Genomic DNA, 23,850 nt, shown 5'->3' on the forward strand with positions numbered 1-23,850 from the left:
TTGGGGCAAAACTGTCCAATGGATTCTTCTTCAAGGTGAATGTCTGTTGACTGAGGGTATGGAGAAGGTGACCCTCAGAGTGTCATCTGGGTGTAGGGGGATACTGAAAAAATAACCTTTTAAATCAATAATCATGAACACCTAATCACTAGACATCATGTTAGGTGATGGCAATCCTGGTTGTAAAGGTCCCATTTCCTCAATAATTTCATTTCTTTTTCTTAGGTCTTGGAGCAGTATCCATTTATCACTATGTGATTTTTTTGATAACAAATATGAGAGTGTTCCAGGGACTGTTTGTGGGGACAATGTGCCCTTTGGTCAATTGTTCATTTATTAAGGACTCTAGCACAGTGTCACGATCCGCTATTAATGCAGAGCGGGGGTCATGATGGTTCTTTTGATCTCAAAGGTGCAAACAGGCAAAATGCAGGGGACAAAATCAGTTTATTCAACAGCAGAAAATCAGTTTATTCAACAACAGCAATGCATTTCATCAAATGCCAACAATTCAGTTATGGTAAAGGGGAGAGGTACAGGATAAGGAAAGGGGAAGGAGAGGAAGGGATGGGAGAATAGCTACCAACAGATGAGACGGACGTCCTCGCGGGTCATCCAATAGACGAGTCCTCGTCCGTGGGGAGATCTCAGGGGTCTTCATCAGTGGAGAGATCTCAAAGGGTCTTTTCCAGAGGGTTGCTCTTTTATAGTCCTTCTCCAAAGTGAGTGGCTTCTGGCCAAAAGGTGGGAAGATTTATGGACCATTGTGTGGTGCTGCAGGAGACAGGTACGGACAAGCAGTCCTCAGTTGATGCAACACAGTCTCTGGTTGGTGCCATGACAGCACGGTCCAGTGAACACAATACACCAGCACACAGTCACGAGCATCCACCTTGGCCCGGCCAGTAAACCATTGTCCAGAGTCAGCCTGGGTGGGGGTCCTCGAGGTCTCCTTGTGACGGTCGGGAGGCAAAATCGAGGGGAACTTCGGACTGACCCTTACACACAGTCACTTTTTCAACAGGGAGGGGCTATGATCAACCCAGACAGGCTTGTCTGATATCCAGGTAAGTTTTAGTGCTCGTCAGCAGGCCCTCAGTTAAAAAACTTATCTCCAGACTTAGTCCCCATTGGGATAGAATGTCTCTTCCCCAAACAAGTACTTTCTCTTTCTTCATGATAAATGGTTTGGTAGTTGTTACACGGTCTTCAGGACCCTTAAAGGAAACTGGGTGTAAACTCTGCATGGTATTGCTGTGTCCCCCAGTTCCTACCAAAGCGTCCAAGACTGGGACAAGAGTCCATTCTGGTGGCCAGTATCGTTGTGAAGTAACCGTAACATCCACACCAGTGTTGATGAGTCCAGTATGGCTGATGGTCTTACCTATACAAGTCAGAGTATGTGACAATTGATAAAAGATTCGTGTTAATCACAATAGCATTGGGATTTGCATAAACCAGAATGCTAAGCTCTGAAGTGAAGCATGGACACTAGATAAAGGAAATGATATGATTAAATAATTCTGTTTAAAATCACCTTGTTATGTTATATTATGTTGTATTATGTTACATTACATTATGTTATGTTTTTCAAACAAGTTGTATCGGCTACCAGCTTGCAAAATCGAACTTCCCAAAAAGCCCTTCCTGCCTTTGTCTGATCAATGCTGCCTATCTCAAGGACCAGACTTCCAGAACTTCTCTGGTGGTTATCTACAAGGACCAGATGGCTATCTGTGACTGATTATCACCCAAAGGCTTTGTGAATTTGTGTAAGGATGTTTATTCAACCACCACTGCTTACCTAGCAAAATTATGACAGCAAAAAAAAAAAAAAAAAAAAACCAAAAGTATTGATTACAATGAGAACCCACAGTATAAGAAGAGGCTGCAAACCAAGGTTGGGTGGAGTGTGGAGTGGGTGGTGATCCCTCACGTTCCCCAGTGCGCTGCTTGCTCTTTCTATATCAAATAAAGCAATCCAAAATTTTACTGAATATCGAGACTTTTGTCTCTCATTTATAACAATTTGGTGCCGAAACCCGGGACGTCCTTGGAGCCCTGGGGGGCACTGCGATTTCGGGGAGGCTCCCCACTGCTGAGGCCCCAGTTCGTCAGTGATTCTCGGGACCCATCGACGTCCCGCACCACATAGACTGAGCAAGGAAAATCTCCCCGGAAGACCGCGGCAAAATCACCTGGAATTCTTGTGCACGAAGACCCAGACAGGAACATCGGACTGTGAGTATCTGTCTGGTTTGGTGGGGATGACTGTGTGTTTGTCTGAATGAGACGTGGCCTTGGCTGTGAAGCGAGAGCGGAGTCCTTCTATCCGTGTTTGCAGCATCCCACGAGGGACCTGGCCAGTGACCAAACGAAGCGAGTGAGCACAAAGGGAGAGACTGCTTTTCTTGTCCTAGCCCAGGTAGAGGCTAGGTCCTTCCCATCCTAGTCCAGGTAGAGGCTAGGTCCTTCCCACCCTAGTCCAGGTAGAGGCTAGGTCCTTCCCATCCTAGTCCAGGCAAACGCAGGACCCGGGAAGGGGGGGGGCGGGGGGAAGGGGGAGGAAAAGAAAAGCAGATGGCAACACACCAGTCACGGAGGAAGAAGGGAAAAGCTGCTTTTCCCATCCCAGCCCAGGTAGAGCCGGGTTCCAGTCCATCCTGACCTAAGGAGAGGCAGGGGTTTGGGTGGAACACATCGGGGAGTGCAAACACCTCAGGACAGTCCCTTGAGGTAAAAATGGGACAAAGAGGGAGTAAGATTCTGAGTCCCAAGGACCCACGAAGAGGTTCAAGTTCATTTAGTCCACAAGGAGACTGGGAAAATAAAGACAAGACAAGTAGGTTGCCAGAAATACCACCAGGCAGCCCATTGGGAGTAATATTAAAATGTTGGGACACAGGGGTGGTATACAGAAGAAAAAGTAAAGAAAAATTGATTCAATATTGCATGGTAGAATGGACCAGAAAAATGATCCGTAAAGATAACCTATACTGGCCCATGTTCGGATCATTTGAGGGTTGGATTTGTCGGGCATTAAACACATATGTGGCTCATAAAGAACCATTTAACAAAGAGGAATGTGAGTATGCTGCCCTGTGGACAAAACAGTCCAAGCCATCCTTGATATATACTCTAAAAGAAAAAGAGGATGAAAATAAAAAAAAGGTTACCTGGGAACCCCTCGATAATCTCCCACCTCCGTATAATACAGAAAATACAGGAGACCCTCCCCACGCACCCACTTCTCCTCCCGGTACTCCCACAGCTCTAAGAACTCGCTCCAGTCAAATGAATACCAGGAGAGATGGTATCACCAGAGAGGAGGGAGATAGCAACACAAAAGCTCGCCTTTACCCCCTGAGGGAAGTGCCATTAGCAGGACAACAGGCTGGATTAATTGGATTTGTAAATGTTCCCTTGAACACAGGGGAAGTGAGAAACTTTTAAAAAAGAAATGGGAAAACTATTAGAAGATCCTATCGAAGTATCAGAAAGACTAGATCAATTCCTCGGACCAAGTATGTATACTTGGATGGAATTACAATCTATATTAAGTATCCTATTCACCACGGAAGAACGGGAAATGATCAGACAGGCTGGAATGAGGGTATGGGACCGGGAGCATCAAATTGGACCTAGGGGAGACCAGAAATGCCATTAAATAATCCTAACTGGGATAATCAAAATGATGTCCATCGCCAGAATATGATGGACTTAAGATGGATACTCGTTAAAGGTATCCGAGAATCAGTTCCTAAAGGACAAAATATTAATAAAGCCTTTAGTGAACAACAAAAAAAGGACGAATCCCCGACTGACTGGTTGGAGCGGCTGAGGAAAGATCACCAAATGTACTCCGGGATAGACCCCGACACACAAGTGGGTCAGGCACTCCTCAAAACCCAATTTGTTGTTCTATCATGGGGAGATATTAGAAAGAAATTAGAAAAGTTAGATGATTAGCAAGATCGGGGGTTACAAGAATTGCTAAGAGAAGCACAAAAAGTTTATGTAAAGAGGGATGAAGAAAAGCAGAAAGCAAAAGCAAAAATCTTTATAGCTGCAGTTCGTGAAACACAGAAAGAAACCCAGCAGAAAGTGGGAGGGAAACCACGAAAACCCCCACCAAAACAAGGAAATGAAGCAGGAAATAATTCACCAAGGCGAACCTGCTTTTACTGTAACAAGAAAGGTCATATAAAGAAAAATTGTAAAGAACGGATACAGGATGAAAAAATGTTCCAGGAAGATGAATAGGGGTGTCAGGAGCTGTATGTATTAGGGACCATACCATCCAAAGAGCCCTTGATAAATTTAAAGATTGGTCCCCAGGGAGAGGAAGTGGAATTTTTAGTAGATACAGGAGCCAAAAAATCCACAATTAAACACCTACCGAAAGGGTGTGAGCCTAGTAGAGAAACAGCAATCGTGGTTGGAGCAAAAGGTGAACCATTTCGGGTCCCTATTATTAAAAATGTGCAAATTGAGACCCAAACCAAAATTGAATTAAAAGGTCTGCTGTTACTGCCAGAGGCAGAAAATAATTTATTGGGGAGGGATTTAATAATAGCATTGGATTTGAAAATTGAAGTATCCCAAGGGCAGCTTAAAATTTTTGCTTTAATCCAAAAGGACGAGGAGCAAATATGTCCTGAGGTGTGGTACACCCCTGGAGAAATAGGGAAGTTAAAAATAAAACCTATCAAAGTGAAAATCACTGATCCCGATTTACCTATCCGAGTTCATCAATATCCAATATCACTGGAAGGGAGACGGGGCCTTAAGCCTCTCATCGAAAACCTTTTGCAACAGGGGGCTTTGGAACCATGTATGTCCCCACATAATACTCCTATTCTGCCTGTCAAAAAGACAGACGGGAATTACAGATTGGTACAGGATTTGAGAGCTATAAATCAGCAAACTGTTACCAAATTTCCCGTAGTAGCAAACCCTTACACACTCTTAAATCAGTTGTCCCCTGACTACACTTCGTATAGTGTAATAGATCTAAAAGATGCCTTCTGGGCATGCCTGTTAGAGGAAAGTAGCAGAGATTGCTTTGCCTTTGAATGGGAAGATCCTGATAAGGGCAGGAAACAACAACTGCATTGGACAGTATTGCCTCCGGGCTTTACAGAATCCCCTAATCTCTTTGGACAAGCCCTAAAAGAATTAATGCAATCTTTTGAGTCACCGGACGGGGTGAAATTGTTACAATATGTAGATGATCTATTAATAGCAGGAAAAGACGAGAAATCTACTAGAAATGGGACTATAAAACTTCTAAACTTTTTGGGACAACAGGGATTGAAGGTATCCAAAGCCAAATTACAGTTCACAGAACCAGAAGTAAAATATTTGAGACATTGACTAAGTAAAGGGAAAAAGAAATTGGATCCTAATAGAATCTCTGGAATATTAAGTCTGGGACCACCAAAAACTAAAAAAAAAGTGAGGAAAATTTTAGGATTGCTGGGATATTGTCGCCAATGGATAGAGGGATTTAGTGAGAAAGTAAAATTTCTATATGAAAAGCTTACCACTAATCGCCTAAAATGGACAGAAGAGGATGATAAGGGTTTTGAAAAGGTCAAACATGCTTTAATTCAAGCCCCTGTACTCAGTCTCCCAAACTTGGAGAGACCATTTCAGTTATTTGCAAACACCTCTGATCAAACAGCATATGGGATACTCACCCAGGAATGGGCAGGCAGTCGAAAGCCAGTGGGCTTATTCTAAACTGCTCGACCCTGTCAGTCGGGGTTGGCCCACATGCCTCCAAGCCCTAGTGGCCACAGCACTTTTAATTGAAGAAGCCCGAAAAATTACCTTTGGGGCACCCCTAGTGGTCCACACCCCTCATAACGTCAGGGGAATTCTAAATCAAAAAGCTGAGAAATGGTTAACTGATGCCCGAATATTAAAATATGAAGCTATTCTAATCACTTCCCCAGACTTGGAGCTAAAAGCAACAACTGCTCAAAGTCCTGCACAATTCCTATATGGGGAACCAGGAGAAAATTTAAAACATGATTGTGTGGATGTTATAGAATTACAAACAAAAATTAAACCTGATTTGGGAGAAGTTGAATTTAAGGATGGAGCAAAATTGTTTATAGATGGATCTTCTCGAGTAGTGGAAGGAAAACGAAAATCGGGATATGCCATAGTAGGAGGTAAGAATTGAAATTAATAGAATCCGAACCCTTAAACGCAGCATGGTCTGCTCAGGCTTGTGAACTATTTGCTCTTTATAGGGCATTATCTTATTTAGAAGGTAAAAAAGGAACGATATATACGGATTCTAAGTATGCCTATGGCATAGTCCACACATTTGGTAAAATTTGGTAAAAGGGAGTTAATTAACACTCAAGGACGGGGGTTGATACATCAAGAATTAATTGTTAGAATACTAGAGGCTCTTAGGGGCCCCATTGAAATTGCTGTGGTCCGTATAAGAGGGCATCAAAAAGGAACAAGCTACCATACAAGGGGGAATAATCTAGCTGACAAAGAAGCAAAAAAAGCAGCATTGAAGCAAAAACCAGTTTCTGTATTAAGTACTACAGTTAAAGATCTTGGCCTCAACCAGGAATTACAGAAGCTATTTACTCCTCAGGAAAAAGAAGCAATAAAAAAAATAAAGGCAGAACAGCATGAGAATAAATGGGTTTTACCAGATGGCAGGGAAATTTTACCTAAGACCCAGGCCAGACAAATTATTAAACAATTACACCAACAAACACATTGGGGAACCAGAGCACTAGCAGACCAATTTTTAAAATTTTTTGGATGCATCGGCATTTTTGATATTGCGAAGCAGAGCGTACAGGGTTGTTTAACTTGTCAGAAAATTAATAAAAAAGGTATGCAACAAGATCCGTCAGGAGGACGGAAAACTGCTTACAGACCCTTTGAAAGAATACAAGTAGATTTTACAGAATTACCAAAAATAGGAAGGTGGAAATACTTACTAGTGATAGTAGACCAATTAACCCACTGGGTAGAGGCATACCCTGCAGCTAGGGCCACATCACAAGTGGTAGCCAAAATGTTGTTGGAACACATAATCCCAAGGTATGGCCTGGTTCGAGCAATAGACTCAGACCAGGGAACACACTTTACATCAAAGGTGCTTAAGTTACTGACCTCAGCGCTGGGCATCAGCTGGGAGTATCACACACCTTGGCACCCTCAGAGTTCTGGGAGGGTTGAAAGGGTAAATCAAGCATTAAAACAACAGCTGTCAAAATTAATGATTGAGACTAAAATGCCATGGACAAAGTGCCTCCCACTAGCCCTGTCTAATATACGAACAATGCCAAATTCAAAAACAGGGATTTCACCATATGAAATGCTGTATGGTATGCCTTACCCTAAAGGAGTACACCTTGATCCGACCTTAGTTCAGGACCCTTCTCTTCAGAATTACATAATAACAATCAGCAAAAACTTGGAAGAATTAAGAGAGAAGGGGATTTTAGCTCAAACTGTCCCTCTAGGATTTGCCATACATAAAATTAAGCCAGGACAACATGTGTTAATTAAAGTATGGAAAGAAGAAAATCTAACTCCAAAATGGGAAGGACCATATTTAGTTCTGTTAACAACTGAAACAGCTGTGAAGACAGCTGAAAAGGGATGGACACATGTGAGTAGAGTCAAGGGTCCTGTAACCCCTCCTACTACAGGTTGGACAGTGACATCAGAGCTGGAGACCTCAAAGTGTGAATTCAGAAGACTTGATGTCAATATCGGATCAATTCGTCTTGAAGGTCTCCTAATCAGGACTGAAAGTCACCTGTCCCGAACCCGGGTGTAGCCTGTTCATCAAGAAAAGGTGTCCATATTGTACTGAGTTGTTGTGGTGTTATTCCTATGGTGGGTATCCCCCATTCGCATTATGTGTCCAGTGTAGAAGAAACGAATATAAGGAAACTATTAAAGTATTAATACCCTATCAGCACAAGGAGAAATAAAAATTGATGATCATAACTGGTGGAAGGAATAAGAAAAAAAAAAAAAAAAAAAGAAGGAAAACCAGAACAGAGGTATTGACAAGAAAGTGTCAGAAGAGTTGTGTATACCGTGCTGTTACTGCTGTACCTCATACTGGAATGTCAAAGCTAAAAGCTGGAACAAAATTAAGAAACACTACCAAAAGAGAAAGACAATGTGGGAGACCCCAGGACATATTCCCTGCTGCCGAGAAGATTAAACAAACCTCAGCTACTGGCAGCAACCCCGTAGGCCTTGAAGGAGGCAGAGGGATGAAAATGGTCATGGGAGTCATCCTATTGCTAATGATAATAAAAGGAAATAGTGCTGATGCTTGTTCCAAGTGTTACCAGACAATTAAGTATGGCAGACACACAGTATCCACCCTTGCCTTCCATACACATATCAATTCGGCCTGCTATAATAAACACAACTTAGAAACTTGCACTATTATGGGAAGAAGTTACTGGGTAGCCACCAATTTAGGAAAAGGAGGGTGGGCTCCGTCAACATACCAAAGTTGTCCACTAGGAGAGACACACCTCTGCTTCACAAAAGAAGGTATGTGGGGATATTCAGATCAAGGAGGAGTGCAAGATCACTACAAGGAAGAATTGATAAAAAATATAACTAAGGTGTTCAAAGGAACAAAGACAAACCATGGGGGAAATTTTAACTTGTATGAAAAAATAAAACAACAACTCAGCGAACAGGACTTACCCACCTTGGGAAAAAATTTATCTGTAGAATTAATGAAAGAAATCACTACTGAACTGAACTTAACTCACTGTTGAATGTGTGAAGGAATGCAAATGACTGAACAATGGCCATGGAGGGGGGAGGGATTAGGCCCAGAGCAGTTGTTACAGTGGAATCAAACGGAAATATCGAGGGGAGTCAGTAGACCTGAAGGGTGGGTTCTAAGTCATGAAGTAATAGGAGAGGTATGTATAACACGTCAGGGAACTAACTTTACCCAATATGTGGGGCACACCCCCTGTAAGACTATCCTGATTACAAATGCAAGCAATCAGTCTTGGTGGCCCAAAGCTCCAGAAAGATATTGGGGAAAGTTAAGTAAAGGTAATTGTATAAAGAACAATTTTACAGGACTATGCTGGTATAATAAAAATAGAGCCAACCCATATGAAGAAGTAAAAAGTGTAAGGACCTATTGGCAACAACCTAAATCAGTTAAACTAAGCTGGAAAGCGCCAGATGGAATATTTTGGATCTATGAGAAAAAAAAGCATATAATACCTTACCAAAAAGGTGAAGAAGGACATGTACTCTAGGGATTATCCAGCCTGCGTTTTTTACATTACCAAAGGAAAAGGGTAATAGAGTGTTAGGAGTTCCCTTGTATGAAACTTTGTATCGAAATAAAAGGAGCACAGACATAGGGGGAACACAAATATGGAAGAATGATGAATGGCCCCCAGAACGAATTATTGAATATTATGGACCAGCTACCTGGGCTCAAGATGGGAGCTGGGGCTATCGCACTCCAATTTATATGTTAAATGGAATTATCAGGCTACAAGTCGTGGTAGAAATTACTTCAAACCGGACAGCCCGAGCAATGGAATTAATAGCTAAACAACTTACCCAAACTAGAGCAGCAGTATATCAAAACCAACTAGCTCTGGACTATCTATTAGCTGAAGAAGGGGGAGTGTGTGGGAAGTTTAATAATTCTGGATGCTGCTTAGAAATTAATAATAATGGTGAAGTAATTACTAAAATTGCAGAAGAAATAAAATGAATAGCCCCTGTACCTGTACAAACCTGGAACTCTATGCTTAATGATAATTGGTGGAATAACCTGTGGGGGGGAGCTTGGTGGAAGAAATTAGGATTTATGTTAACGTGTGCATTATTAGGACTACTGTTTATCCCTTGTCTTGTTCCATGCTTCATTCGACTAATCCAGTCGGTGGTTCAAGGAATGCAAGTTGCTACTATACCAATAGACCCTAAGAAAGCAACAAAATTAATGGCAGTACAAGAAGTACTGACAAAATTTGAAACCAGAACACGAATCAATAGGATAAAAAAAGAAAAGTGGGGAAATTGTGACAATTGATAAAAGATTCGTGTTAATCACAATAGCATTGGGATTTGCATAAACCAGAATGCTAAGCTCTGAAGTGAAGCATGGACACTAGATAAAGGAAATGATATGATTAAATAATTCTGTTTAAAATCACCTTGTTATGTTATATTATGTTGTATTATGTTACATTACATTATGTTATGTTTTTCAAACAAGTTGTATCGGCTACCAGCTTGCAAAATCGAACTTCCCAAAAAGCCCTTCCTGCCTTTGTCTGATCAATGCTGCCTATCTCAAGGACCAGACTTCCAGAACTTCTCTGGTGGTTATCTACAAGGACCAGATGGCTATCTGTGACTGATTATCACCCAAAGGCTTTGTGAATTTGTGTAAGGATGTTTATTCAACCACCACTGCTTACCTAGCAAAATTATGACAGCAAAAAAAAAACAAACCAAAAGTATTGATTACAATGAGAACCCACAGTATAAGAAGAGGCTGCAAACCAAGGTTGGGTGGAGCGTGGAGTGGGTGGTGACCCCTCACATTCCCCAGTGCGCTGCTTGCTCTTTCTATATCAAATAAAGCAATCCAAAAATTTACTGAATATCGAGACTTTTGTCTCTCATTTATAACAGAGTACAGGTAATTTTGATTTTTCCTGGGCTGACTTGTATAAGCGATACAGGGCTTATCAGGAACATCATTGTCTACATCAGGTAGTAAGAAATCTGGGCAAAACCCAATCCTTTAGGCCGAAAAGAAGGAGGGTTAGGACACCAAGCTAAAACAGTAATTTTCTGGCTTGAAGTGACTGTTAAAACTGTAGGTGACTCATAAAAGCCTTCTGTCTGTCCAATCCTATTATTAAAAAGTCTTTAGGTGGTGGTTCTGGTCCTAAAAGACCTGTGGAAATGGCATAATCAAAATCTGTGATCATTACTGACTGGGCAGTTGACAACTCCAGTCGGGTGTTTGCTGATACTGAGGTGGGAAGGTCTCCGATGAGTTGCTGTAGTTGTTCACCTGATGATCTCCAATGCTTTGTACAGCAGGTGACAGGGAGCCTTGTGTCATCGCACGCTGCTGTCTCGCTCTCTGAATGAAGTTTCCTGACTAGCAGCAGCAATGAGCCTGTACTTCACTGTACTGGTTAGAATTTTGTCTATTTTTACCTCAGTCACATTGTTTTTGGATATTTCCATTTTTGGCTTATTAGAGTTCCTTTCCCAATGCCCCTTTTGTCCACAATTATAGCAATGCCCATTTTTTTGATTCTGCTGTTTATGAGTTTTCCTGCAAGTTATTTAAAGTGATGGTCAATATTTGTGCCTGGATGGCAGCAGTGTGTTCCAGAGTGGCCAGTTTATTGCATGCTTCCACCATTTGAGGGATGGTGGGTTCCGGCTCTGATGGCAAGGCACGCATGACTTTCTTACATTCTGGGTTAGCACTAACCACAGCCAATTGTTTTAATAATCTTTCTTGCACCTGGTCCTCAGTGACTTGTTCATCTATGGTCAATTTAAGTTGGTCCAAAAAAGTCATGCAAGGCTCAGTGAGGCCTTGTCTGATGTCCGCGAAGTCTAGCTGCAGCTTGTTCACAGGGGGATCTTGGGAGTCAGTCTTTTGCTCTCCTTGAGTACAGAGGATTCTCCCACGGACTTAGGCCGAGGTTTTCTTCTCCTGCTGAGCCTACCATAACCCTTGGGCATCCCCAAAAGCACCTGGATACACCTGGATTCCCCTCAAAAATCACCTGGGTATCCCCAGGTACCCCTGAAAATCATCTGGGTACTCCCAAAGATCACCTGGATGCACCTGGGTACACACTGAACCCCTGGATCTACCAAAACCTCAGTGGCTCCGCAAAACTTGTGTCTCTAAATGCTCATTGCTTTGACTGATTACACCTGGTGTCCCTAAACTCAAATTGACTGCAATGGGGTCGACCTGGTGTCCTGTTTATCCCTAAGTGTTGCTGCGAATCCTTTTCCATGGTCCCCTTATGCTCCCAGTGCTCCCAGAAACCACACCCAGTGCTCCCAGTCTGCCCAGTTTCCTCCTTTCCTCCCTTCCAGTGCTTCCAGTTCCTCCACAGTAGTTCCAGTTCCTCCCCTAGTGCTCCCCCTTAGCCCTTCCCAGTGCTCCCAGTTTAACCAGTAGCTTTTCCTGATCAAGCACTATTAATGGCTAGGCCTAGTGTCCCTAAATCTCCAAATTTCTATAGGGTAGACCTGGTGTCCCTTGATGCCCATTGAATTTAATGGGGCAGATCTGATGTCCCAACATTTTTGGTGCTAAAAATCCCAGTTTTGGGTTTGGAATTCCCAGATTTTGGGCTGAAAATGGACATTTTTGGGCTTACCTGGAGGCATGGCTCCAGCATGGGCCGCACAGGTGTGGGATCAGGGATCCAGGACTGGCTTCCAAGAGTTTATCCATGCCTTCCAGAGTATCAGCATTGCAATCCTGGAGCAGAAATTCCTGCAATTCAGCTCAGGATTTCCCCCACATTTACCCAGATTTCCTCATTTTAGCCCCAAATTTCTGCCAAATCCCCATTGACTTTAATGGGTAGACCTGGTCTCCCTAAGTCCCTTTTGACTTCAGTAGGGTAGATCTGGTGCCCCTAGATCCCAATTAACTTAAATAGGGCAGACCTGGTGTCCCTAAATCACCATTGATTTCCATAGGGCAAATGAGGTGTCCTTAAATCTCTACTGACTTTAACAGGTAGACCTGATTTCCCTAAAACCCCTTGGATTTCAATGGCTAAACCTAATGTCCAAGAAATCCCTCTCAGGTGATTATTATTACAAGAGATAGGGCAACTGAGAGACATTGTAAAACATGGTTTATTGCTTTATTGCATGCAGACATGTTAGCCATGGCAGTGGGGAGTGCCAATCTTCCACACACCTTTGCAGAGGTGAAACTCTCCCACTCCTTTTAACAGCAAAATGTACCTGCTGACATGAGGATGTTCAAGTTGTCAAAGGATCAGGCAGGGGCAATCCTGGCCACCTGCCCCAATTGCCAGGCCTTCCAAATTCTGTCACTGGGCTCTGGGGTTAACCCCCGAGGCGTCGGTGGCTGCCAGTTATGGCAACCCGATGTCACACCAATTTCCTCCTTTGGCAAGCTAAAATATGTCCATGTATCTATTGATACATTCTCTGGAGCAGTGTTTGCATCGACCCACGCAGGAGAAAGTGCCTGTCACACCATTCTGCATTTTCTGCTAGCGTTTGCTACCCTGGGAGTCCCAGATCAAATTAAAACAGATCATGGGCCTGCTTACACCTCCCTCAAGTTGAAGGGTTTCTTCAACCAGTGTGGGGTAAAGCACAAGAGGGGCATACCCATTAATCCCACAGGGCAATTCATGGTGGAAAGGACCCACCAGACCATGAAGAGAGTCCTCGATCAGCAGCAGGGAGGAACAGAGTTCATGTCTCCCATTGAGACACCCTATAAAGCTCTCTGTGTTATTAATTTCCTAAACTGTACATCATCAGAGCCTGACCCCCATACTCTGGCACTTCTCGAATTCCACCTGAGCTAAGCTCACTGAGAAGCCACCAGTGTTAGTAAAGGACCCAGAAACACATCAGATTTCTGCACCTTTCCTGTTGATTCTCCTGGGGGAAGGGATATGTCTGTGTTTCACTACCATCCGGCCCCAAATGGCTCCCAGGAAAGAACATCAAACCATACTTAGGCCCTGCAAACACTGCCTCCACAAAAAGTAACAACCATACTGAGTCCAACAGAGAAACATCCAAGGACCAACCCAGCTCTGCATGGAAAAGGAGCTGGCATTGACCACCAGCACCGATGGAAAGCCATGTGTCGTGGCGGGCCTTGGGGAGGTGGTGGATTGCCGAGACTTTCTGGAGAAGCATCTTGGAGAGGACGTCCTGAAGGCACAGGCACGTCCTCCTGGCTCACTCCTCGGTGGAGAGTGATTTCTGCTCTTTTGTGAGCTTTCGGCTTCGGCCAACGCAGGAGGGAAGAAACAGGAGCTGTGTGTGGTGGTCTAAGGCGAAGCTTTATTCTTCTTTCCTTGAAGGGGTCCAGGGATTAACTGGCTCGAGGCGGTCTGAGGGAGCAGGGTTGATATAGGAAAGCTGGGTAGGGGGGGATAGAGCATCTAACCAATCGTCTGAGGGCACAGGGACGGTACCAAGGGTGTTGCCTCTGAGTTTTCACCTTCTGATGTTGAAACATTCTTTTCTACTTTCTCACACTCTCTTCTGATAAACAGAGGGTTGTTTTGCATTCCTCTTTGGCAGAAGCAAGCATTGAAGGACAGGTGATGAGGCCAGTGGAGTCAGGAGGTCTTATCATCACTGTCCAATCTGTGCTCATTGTTATATGTCTTTAACTAGACATGTCATGTAAATAAAGTTCTCTTTTCCTGCTCATTGAACTTGTTGTGAGGTGCATGTCCGTTTCCCTGCTTTTCTGTGTGTTTCACAACAGGCCACACAAGGGGGGAAGGGCCAATAGGATAGAAATAATTTACATGAAACAGGGAGGCATGCCAGGAGTAACTTTTTTGTAACCATTACGAGCAGGGAGTGCCTAAGGGCATTACCTCCAGGGTAGAGAGGCCAATCTTTTGCTGAAAGGCTTTCGGCCTCCACAACTCCCCTTTCTCTATTTATTAAAAAAGCTTCTCCAGCAGCCTTTTTAAAAACAACATATAAGACAAGAAAACATAAGCAACACAACAAAAACAATAACAAAAATCCAAAGAATGCCTTTAACTAAGGAAAGTTCTTATCCCTTGAGTCTTAACTGTCCAACAAAATTGTTTATGTCATCGGTGAATTTTTCACACAGTCACAACAACGGCAATGACGTAGGTGGTCTTCATTGTTTGGTTGGGATGGAGCTTTGAGGTAGATGTTGCCAGCAGAATTGTTTTACACAGCGGGGACGCTTGATCTACTGGGTTGTATAGTTGTGTCTAGTTTTGTGGGTTTTGTCTGGGATCTTGTGGTGGGGCGATTCGGTTGCTGCTGGTTTGTTGTTTTGCAGTGTCTTTTCTTCCAAGCAGCCTGCTTTTGGTCCTGTAGTCCTGCTTTGTTAGACCAAGACCGCCACCTGGAAGGGCAGGCTTGGCTCAAAGTGATGCACCTGTTGCGATGATAGGGTTTCCTGGACTTTCTTGATGGACTTTTGGGCTTTGGATGATGGTCTTGAATGGTTGCTTTTTCAGGACAGTCTTTTAGAAAGTGTCTAGGTTTGCCGCAGTAAAAACATTTTTGATTGGCCTTTGCGGCTACCACTGTGAATGCCCCCTCCACCCTATCTGCAATTTCCTTCACTACAGCCTGCACTACGTTGTTTTCAGTAGAAGCATGTTTGGTGCAGGCTTCAACCATTTGCTTGATGGTGGGCTTGGAGTCCAGTGGTAAGGATCTTAAGATTGCTTTGCACTCAGGGTTGGCGTTTGCCATGGCAATTTTGTTTAACGCTTCTTTTCATTTCTTGGAACTTTCAGTTTGTTTTTCGAGTGCAATTTTTAATCTATTAACAACATCTATGAAAGACTCTTTTGCCCCTTGCTTAATATTAGCAAAGTTTTTTGTAGGTAGGGAATTGTCAGGGATGAGGAGTAAGGCTGTTTTTTCTACAGTGGTAATATCTTGTAGTGTTTCAGGTAGTAACTGAGCTTGGTCAGCTGGCTTTTAGAAGTTTCCCTCTCTGGCTAGTTGTTCCACAGAAAAATTTGGCCTATTGGCATCTTTAGAATATGTGTCAGATAATGTTATTAAATGTTTTTTCCAGTGCCTGTCCCATAACATGCACTCAGCCAGTGTAAGGAGACAGTGCACTGTATTTTTTATGTTGTGTGGAACAAGAACATGAGCCGAGAAGGTGGCTCCCAAAAGGTTCTTGATGTAATAGGAGTTCCTGCTATGGTCCTTAGGTACTTTACATAGGTCTGTAAGCTCCCCATAGGGGAGAGGTTTCCATAGTGGATGTGACATTGACCTCCTCCCCTTTTTGCAGATGACTCGTAAGGCTGTGATCTTATCAGCCAGTTCCCAGTTTTTCTCCCGGATGGTCTCCCTTTGGGTCTTCACGCAGCAATTCTCGACCTCAGGGTATGAGTCTGAATCAGAAGAATCACTACTCCCCTCTTCCGAAGAGGATGGAGGGCACTGGATGGTGGGACGAGACCCTTTTGGGTGTACCAGCGATGCCAGATTGTGGGTGGCAGTGGAGGCCAAGAGGGCCTCCTTCCAGTCCCCATCAGGGCCACTTCTGGTCTTAGTGTCACGGGAACCAGAAGTGGGTTGGGCCATGGGGGAGGTGTCAACCGTGGAGGGGGCGTGGATGGAGTCCACAAGAGGGAGGGGTTTCTCAATGGAGGGGGAGGGTCCCGATGCGGTTACACCCATCGACGACGCAGGGAAGGGGGAGGAGCCAGGCACGATGGAGGGGGCAGGAAACAGCAGAGGAGAGGCGAGAAAGCAGCCATTGTGGGGTGGAGGGGCAGGAAAACTTGGATAAGAAGGAGGCAAAATGGTGGGGCTGCCACGTTGCTGGCGCCATTTTCTGAGGAATTAACAGTGGGCAAAACTGGGTAAGCAGGAATAGGTAGGAGGTTGAGGGATCAGTCCAGAGTGGAATGGCCAGTGTCACTCTGGCAAGGGGAGAGAGGGGACTGGGGGGTGTCAGAGAGTGGGAGGCAACCCTGTGCGTCATAGAAATCACCAGATCTCCCCTCAGGCAGGGAAGAGGGTTTAGGAGAGAGGGGATAGGAAAGAGGGGAAGGGATTTTTAATGAGGGACCCAAAACACTTGATTTATGAGACAAGGGAAAGAACTTTGCAACTGAAAGCCCAAAAAGAACCCAAATGACTAAATTAGGAAAACATTTAAAAACCCAATGAATAAATATTTTAAGTTCCCCTTTTGATAGCTTAAGAAGAAGGGTGCTCACAACTTGTTGGTATACGTCTCGTTGAGGAGGGCTGAGCATAGGACGGCTCAATTTGTTTCCCATCCTCAAATCTCCTATTTCCCACCCAGCAGTAAAAGGAGGAACTGAAAGGAAAAGGCCCCAAAATTTAAAACTCACTTGCTTTTCTTCGGGCAAACTGAAGCCTGCTGGGCCAAAGCAACGCTGCTGGGGGGGTCGTTGGGCTGATGGTGTTGCTTGAAGGTCCCAGTCACCCCACAGATGGCTCTCACTTCAACGTGCTGAGCCCTCCTTGGGGAGCCAACCACCCGAGAGTGACTTGATTCCTGCAGCTGAGGCTGCAGGAGACACTTCTCCAGGAAACCCCTCAAGAGAGGTCCCTGTTCGGGTGCCAGCTGTCGTGGCAGGCCCTGGGGTGGTAGTGGAGAGCCAAGATGGTCAAGAGAAGAGTCCTGGGGAGGATGTCCTCTGGGCACAGACACGTCCTCCATGTTCACTCCCGGGCGGAGAGTGATTTCAGCTCTTTTGTTGCTTCCCACTTTGGCCAACTCTGGAGGAAAGAGATGGGAGCCACGTGTGGTGGTCTAAGGCGAAGCTTTATTCTTCTTTCTTTGAAGAGGTCCAGGGACGAACTGGCTCGAGGCAGTTTGAGGGAGCAGGGTTGATATAGGAAAGCCAGGGAGCAGGTAGAGCATCTAACCCATCATCTGAGGGCACAGGGGCGGTATGAGGGGGGAAGGGCCAATAGGATACAAACGATTTACATGAACCAGGGCGGCATGCCGAGAGGAACTTTTTTGTAACTGTTATGAGCAGGAAGTGCATAAGGGCATTACCTCCAGGGGAGAGAGGCCGACTCCTTTGCTGAAAGGCTTTTGGCCTCCACAGACATCAGCCTGTCACCAGATCCCAAACACAACCACTCGTGACCTCACCTGACGACGCACACCACAGGACAGGCATACGTCTGGCCACTGCTGCTGCAAACAAGTTATTCCCCGGTTATTTCCAAACCCCCATCCCAAACCCCTGCCGCCTGCACATTTACCTGTCCCTTTTCTTTCTTCCTCTTTTCAATCCTAGTTTTACTTCCCTACACCCTCTACCCAACCCCTTCCTCAGTTTTTATTTAAACAAAGAAGGAGGAATGGAAAGGGAGGAGGGAGGACGACAACCACCTCCCCTTCTCCATAAAAGTAACAAATTTCATTTAGATTCCCCATTACAAGCTCCATCCCTGTCCAAAGATGAAATTCATCTACTTTGGCACTGTCCTTACTGTGCCACATGCCCTCAGCTGGATTGTCCTACAGCCCAACCATAATGTTTGAGTGACTCTAGCCTAATGTTTGGGTGACACTAAAACAAGATAACTTGTGCCTGTCCATGGGCAGCTCAGACAACCCCTTGCCAATGTGTCTGGAAGGATTGCCATTCACAGCTGATGATTATAACACCCTCATATGCACCACAACTAAAGATGATTATTGAACCCTCTTGCACACCACAGGCAACAGACCCAACCCAGCTGACACCTGGGATACTTAGACCATTGCATTAATGTCCACGACACAAGAACCCCCAGAGTTGGGCCTGTTAGGGTCTCAAAGGATGAATTCTGTGTGAAATTTTACTCTAAGCCTAGTTATGGAGAATATGGTTACGGCTGGATGAAGCCTCAAGAGGTTAAAGTGCTATACAGGAAAGATGTAACCCCACTTAAGACCACTTATAGGAATTCTGGGAATTGGTGGAATTACACCAGCCTTATCTTGTCCGTGTCCAATCTAGATTCCAGGTGGCTGCCAAAGGGAATTTCTTTATCTGTGGTGACAGTGCATGGGATGGGATCCCCCACATGCCTTCAAGGAGGTCCTGGTAGCCTTGGCCAGCTTGCTACCCTCACCCCAAACATAACAATTCTTCAAGATCTAAAGAATAATTTGGCGCACCAATTGGCACACCAAAAAAGATCCTATAAAGAATTTGATGAAAACTGGGATTCTGAAATTACCAATTGCAGCAAAGGAATGAGGGTAGCAGTCTCCCTGTTTTTACCTTGGGTGGCCACAGCTAAAGCCCTTGGAGAGCTAAATCACCTGGGGTGTTGGCTTAGCAAGCAGGCCAACATGACATCTCCCACCCTCAGTGATCTACTCAAAGATGAAGAGACTACGAGGAACGCAACATTGCAAAATGGGACACCCATTGATTTCCTGCTCTCAGTCCATGGACCTGGCTGTAAAGACTTTGAGGGCATGTGCTGTTTCAAGTTAACATCTCACAGTGAATCCATCTCAAAGAGCATCCAGTTGCTAAAGGACCAAGTCCATCAGATCAAGACCAAGGAAAAGATCACGGACGGATTTAAATTATTTTCTTGGACAGTGGGGACTCAAGTGTTGGGTGCTTTCCTTAGTTAAAGCCGTTTTGTGGATTTTTGTTGTGATTCTTACCGTGTTGTTTATGTTTTCATGTTTTTTACATTGCTTTAAAAAGGCCATTATGGAAACTTTTTTAATATAGAAAGAAGACAGAGTTGCGGAGGGCGATAAGCCTTTGGCACAGGACCTCTCTCTCTGGCCTCCTGTTGAGGAGAGAGGATGGAGGGCTAAAAGGATCTAAAATACTCCCTAGAGATAGGGCTCCCAAGCAAATCCCCTTATAGCTGGGGCAAAAAGAAAACTACCTCCATCGTGCTCTGTTTCTTCCTGTTAATAGCCTGTACCCTGTTGGTCTCTTTCCCTTGTTTTGGTTCTGGGCCCTCAGACTATTTGCCTTGTTGCTCTACTCCAACCCCGTGCATAATCCCTTGTTTCTCCCCAGTGCAGGAGAGATCTCTTCCTTGGCACCTTTCCCAAAGTGGCCTCCTATAATAAAGGTTTTTACTCTCTGTGGAACGCTATACGACGCTCCTGTCCTTTATCCTTGCGTTGCCTGGGAGTCAGAGCTGGAAATCACTAGAAATGAAGTAACTCACCACTGAGGGACGTGTCTTTGCCCCTTGGGATGTCCCCTGCTGGACGCCTCTCCAGGAAGGTCACGGCACCCCGGGAAGAACACCACCGGAGCCCTAGATAGCAGCAGAGGGGGAATGCAGAGATCCAGCTGCAGTTCGTGGGGATCCATGGGGGATACACAGATTCACCTACAGCCCATGGAGATCCATGTGGGATGCAGAGATCCACCTGCAGTCTCTGGGGATCCATGAGGGATGAAGAGATCCATGCACAGCCCATAGGGATCCATGGGGGATGCAGAGATCCACCCACAGCCCGTGGGAATCCATGGGGGATGCAGAAATCCACCCAGACTGTGGAGATCCGTGGGGGATGTGGAGATCTGTGTGGGATGTAGAGATCCACCCACAGCCCTTGGGGACCCATGGGGGATGCAGAGATCCATGCACAGCCCATAGGGGAGGTGGCCCATGCCAGAGCTGGTGGATGCCTGGTGGAGGCTGTGATCCAGTGGGAGATCCAGTGCAGAGAGGGGCCTCTGCTTCCAGGCTGGAGCAGCCTGTCCTTGAAGGACGGCACCCTGTGGGAAAAGAGATGCCCGTTGCAGCAGTTTTGGAAGAATTGTTTGCCAGTGGAGGGGAATCCACGTTGCAGCAGGTGCAGTAGGACTGCTGCTCATGAGACTGGACCCACACTGGGGAAGTTCACAGAGAACTGTCTCCCGTGGGAGGGACCCCACGGTCTCACAGGAGAAGGACTCCTCTCCTGGAGCAGTGGAAGAAGCTCGTGGTGATGAAGTGACCAAAACACCCATGCCCTGTCTCCCTGCACTGCTGGTGGGAAGGAAGGAAGGAAGGAGGGGCTGGGGAGAAAAATGATGGTTTAAAGGCTTATTTTACCTCTCATTATCCTCCTCTGATTCTGTTAGTGATAAATTCACTTTGCAAGTAAAATTTAGCCTGTTTTGACCTTGAAATATTTCTCCCAATCCTTATCTCACTCATGAATCTTTCATTAACTTTTTTATCCTTTTCCCTCCTTTGCCCAGCTGTGGTAGGAGAGGGTGAGCAAGCGACTCTCATGGGTGCTTGGTGTTAGGCCAGTGTCAAACCAGGACACCAGGACACGCCAAAAAGTCACCCAAATTGTCCCAGCACCCTTCCCAATCCAGCACAACTTCCCCTCCAGGATGGCTTCAACGTGCCCCTGAGGTAGTGCATGGCTGGCAGCCCAAGAGGGAGGAAAATCAGGGCCCCCCCACCACCATGTCCCAGGTGCTCCACACCCAGCCAGGAGGAGCAGCAGGGCCAGGGTTGACAGGACATCCCCCCAAATTTCCCCCACACTGATGACACAGCTGGACACTTGGGATCACATATCCACCTGCAGATGCTCATTCTGGAGGGACCCAATGGTTCCTTGCTTCCATGAGCTTCTGTCAAGTCACAGTGGAACCTTGGTGCTATGTTGTTCCATGGCCTCCCAGTGCTGTCCTGGCTTCCATGAGGTCCCTCTGTGACACATGGCAGCCTTGGCTCCATGAGGCTCTCCTGGCTTCCATCATGCTCCACTATGTCCCAGGAGGCATCTGTAGCTTGACTTTGGAGCTCTGCAAGATCTAAAGATTCCCTCCAAAAAAACACCAGCCCAGACACCCCCAGGATATTTGGGCTGAGCTGCCACTCCCCAGGCACCTGCATGGAACCCAAGTGACCATTGTGACTCTGTGGAATCTCATGGAACAAAGTGTCACTTGTAACCCAGCAGGGTGTCATGGAACACAGGTGCCACTGGGACATTGCCACTGCTCATGGAACCAAGTGTCCATTGTGACACAGCCAGACCTAATGGAACACTGGAGAACATTGTTACCCAATGGAAGCTCATGGAACCAAGTGTCCACTGTTTCACAGTGCAGCCTCATAGAGTGATGGAGACCATTGTGTTGCAGTAGAATATCCTGAAACCAAGGCTCCGTTGTGACAAACCTGTGCTTTATGAAACTAAGGACACCACTGTGATGCAATGGAATCTCAAGGAACCAAGGGTCACTTGTCAACACATCAGCTTCTCATGAAACCAAGAAGAACATTGTGGCACAGTGGAATTTCATGGATCCAAGGCTTTATTTTGACAAAGTGAGGCAGAAGAGGAGACAGGTGCCACTGGGACATTGCCATCTCTTGTGGAATCCAGTGTCCATTGAGACACAGGGCAGGTCATGGAAACATGGGGAGTGTTGTGACACAATGGAACCAAGGGTCAATTCTGACAGAAAGGGGCCACATGGAACACAAGGGCCACAGAAATATTGCCAGGCCTAGGAGAAACAAGGCTCCATTATTGCACAGCAAGGCCTCATGGGCCCTGGGAGAGCACTGTGACACGATGGAATCTCATGGAATTAAGTGTCCATGTGACATGGCAGGGTCTCATGGAACCCATGTGTCACTGGGACATTGCCAAGGCTCGTGCAAGCAAGGTTCCACTGTGACCAAGGAAAGTCTCATGGCACCCAGGAGAGACCAGTGTGGGGCAATGGATTCTCATGGAACCAAGGCCCCATTGTGACAGTGTGCCCTGATGGAAACCCGGTGCCTCTGGGACATCTCCAGCCTCGGAGGAAGCAAGTGTCCATTGTGACACAGCACAGCCTCGTGAATCACAGGAGAGCACAGTGACACCATGGGATCCTGGGGAGCCAAGTGTCCATTGTAAACACAGCGGGGCCTCATGGAAGCCAGGAGATCATTGTGACGCAATAGAATGGAACCAAATCTGAATTGTTACAAAGATGGGCCTCAGGAGAGCAGTGTGACACTGTGGAATGTTGTGGAACCAAGTGTCCACTGTTTCACACTGCAGCCTCCTAGAGTGCTGGGGATCATTGTGTCACAATGGGAATAGAGTGTGCTGTGTGACATCATAGAGCTGGCTGTGACATCATAAAGTGCACTGTGAGGTCATTGCAGGGGCTGCCATCATGGAAGGTGGCTCTGTTACATCAGAGAGCAGCTCTGTGATGTCTCAGAGAAGGCTGTGTGACATCACCGAGGGGGTTGTGATATGAGAGCGCTGACATCACAGTGAAGGCTGTGGTGCAAACACAGAGCTGTCTGTGACATCATAGTGCAGCTGTATGACGTCAGAGAGAGGGCTGTGAGACATCACAGGGGGCTGTGAGACATCACAGGGTCGTTGTGTGACATCACAGGGGGCTTTGTGACATCAGAGGGTCGTTGTGTGACATCACATGGGCTGTGTGACATCACAGGGCTGTGTGGTATCACAGGGGCTGTGTGAGGTCACTCTTCCATGGCCTCCCCTCACAGCTCCCCCCAGAGAAGTCCAACACTGCTCGTGCACAGTGGGGTCCCCTGTCCCCCCAGGTCCCCTCGCCCCCAGCCCTGCAGGCTCCCCCAGAGGGTTTTCCATGAGATCGACCCCAGAGCCTGACACGGGGACAGGGGGCTGGGGCCGTGGGGGGTGGGACAGGGGGGCAGGGACCCCCCTGGCAGCGTCCCCATGTCCCCCAGGGCCTGGGCCTGGGCCAGGGCTCCTTCACCCTGTTATGAACCAGGGGTTGAGAGCACTTAAAAAATCCCAGGCAAGGGATCAGCAGAAACCAGATATAATATTAAGTGACAGCACGACAAAGTTCCTTGGCAAGAGTCACTCTGCTCCTGATGGAGGACTTGAGGAACAGCAAGGAAACAGAGCAACAACCAAACCAAACAAAATGCAGTCAACCAAACCAGAAATGAGAGAACAGGGACCAGAACTGTCCCTGTGTGAGTGTGTCTGGGATGGGGTGGGGTTTGTGATAAAAGGACAGTGAGGACAAGGATAAATGGAACACGGCCTAAGAGCCTAACAGAGCTGAAACT

The 23,850-nt window shown here is 46.0% G+C and overlaps 1 long non-coding RNA gene across 1 annotated transcript; it reads right to left on the minus strand.

Annotated features, from left to right (window-relative positions):
- Nucleotides 1–428: 428 nt before the first annotated feature.
- LOC148221021 (uncharacterized) lies at nt 429–23,132 on the minus strand. Its single transcript, XR_015808680.1, has 5 exons — nt 19,984–23,132; nt 17,163–17,553; nt 12,429–12,532; nt 2,199–2,359; nt 429–1,384 (listed from the first exon to the last, which is right to left on the minus strand). It is a non-coding gene; the product is annotated as an uncharacterized LOC148221021 (long non-coding RNA).
- Between the last annotated feature and the right edge of the window lie 718 nt (nt 23,133–23,850).

This window comes from Sturnus vulgaris, chromosome 28 (assembly GCF_052056855.1).
Source record: "Sturnus vulgaris isolate bStuVul1 chromosome 28, bStuVul1.hap1, whole genome shotgun sequence".
Lineage (NCBI taxonomy): Eukaryota > Metazoa > Chordata > Aves > Passeriformes > Sturnidae > Sturnus > Sturnus vulgaris.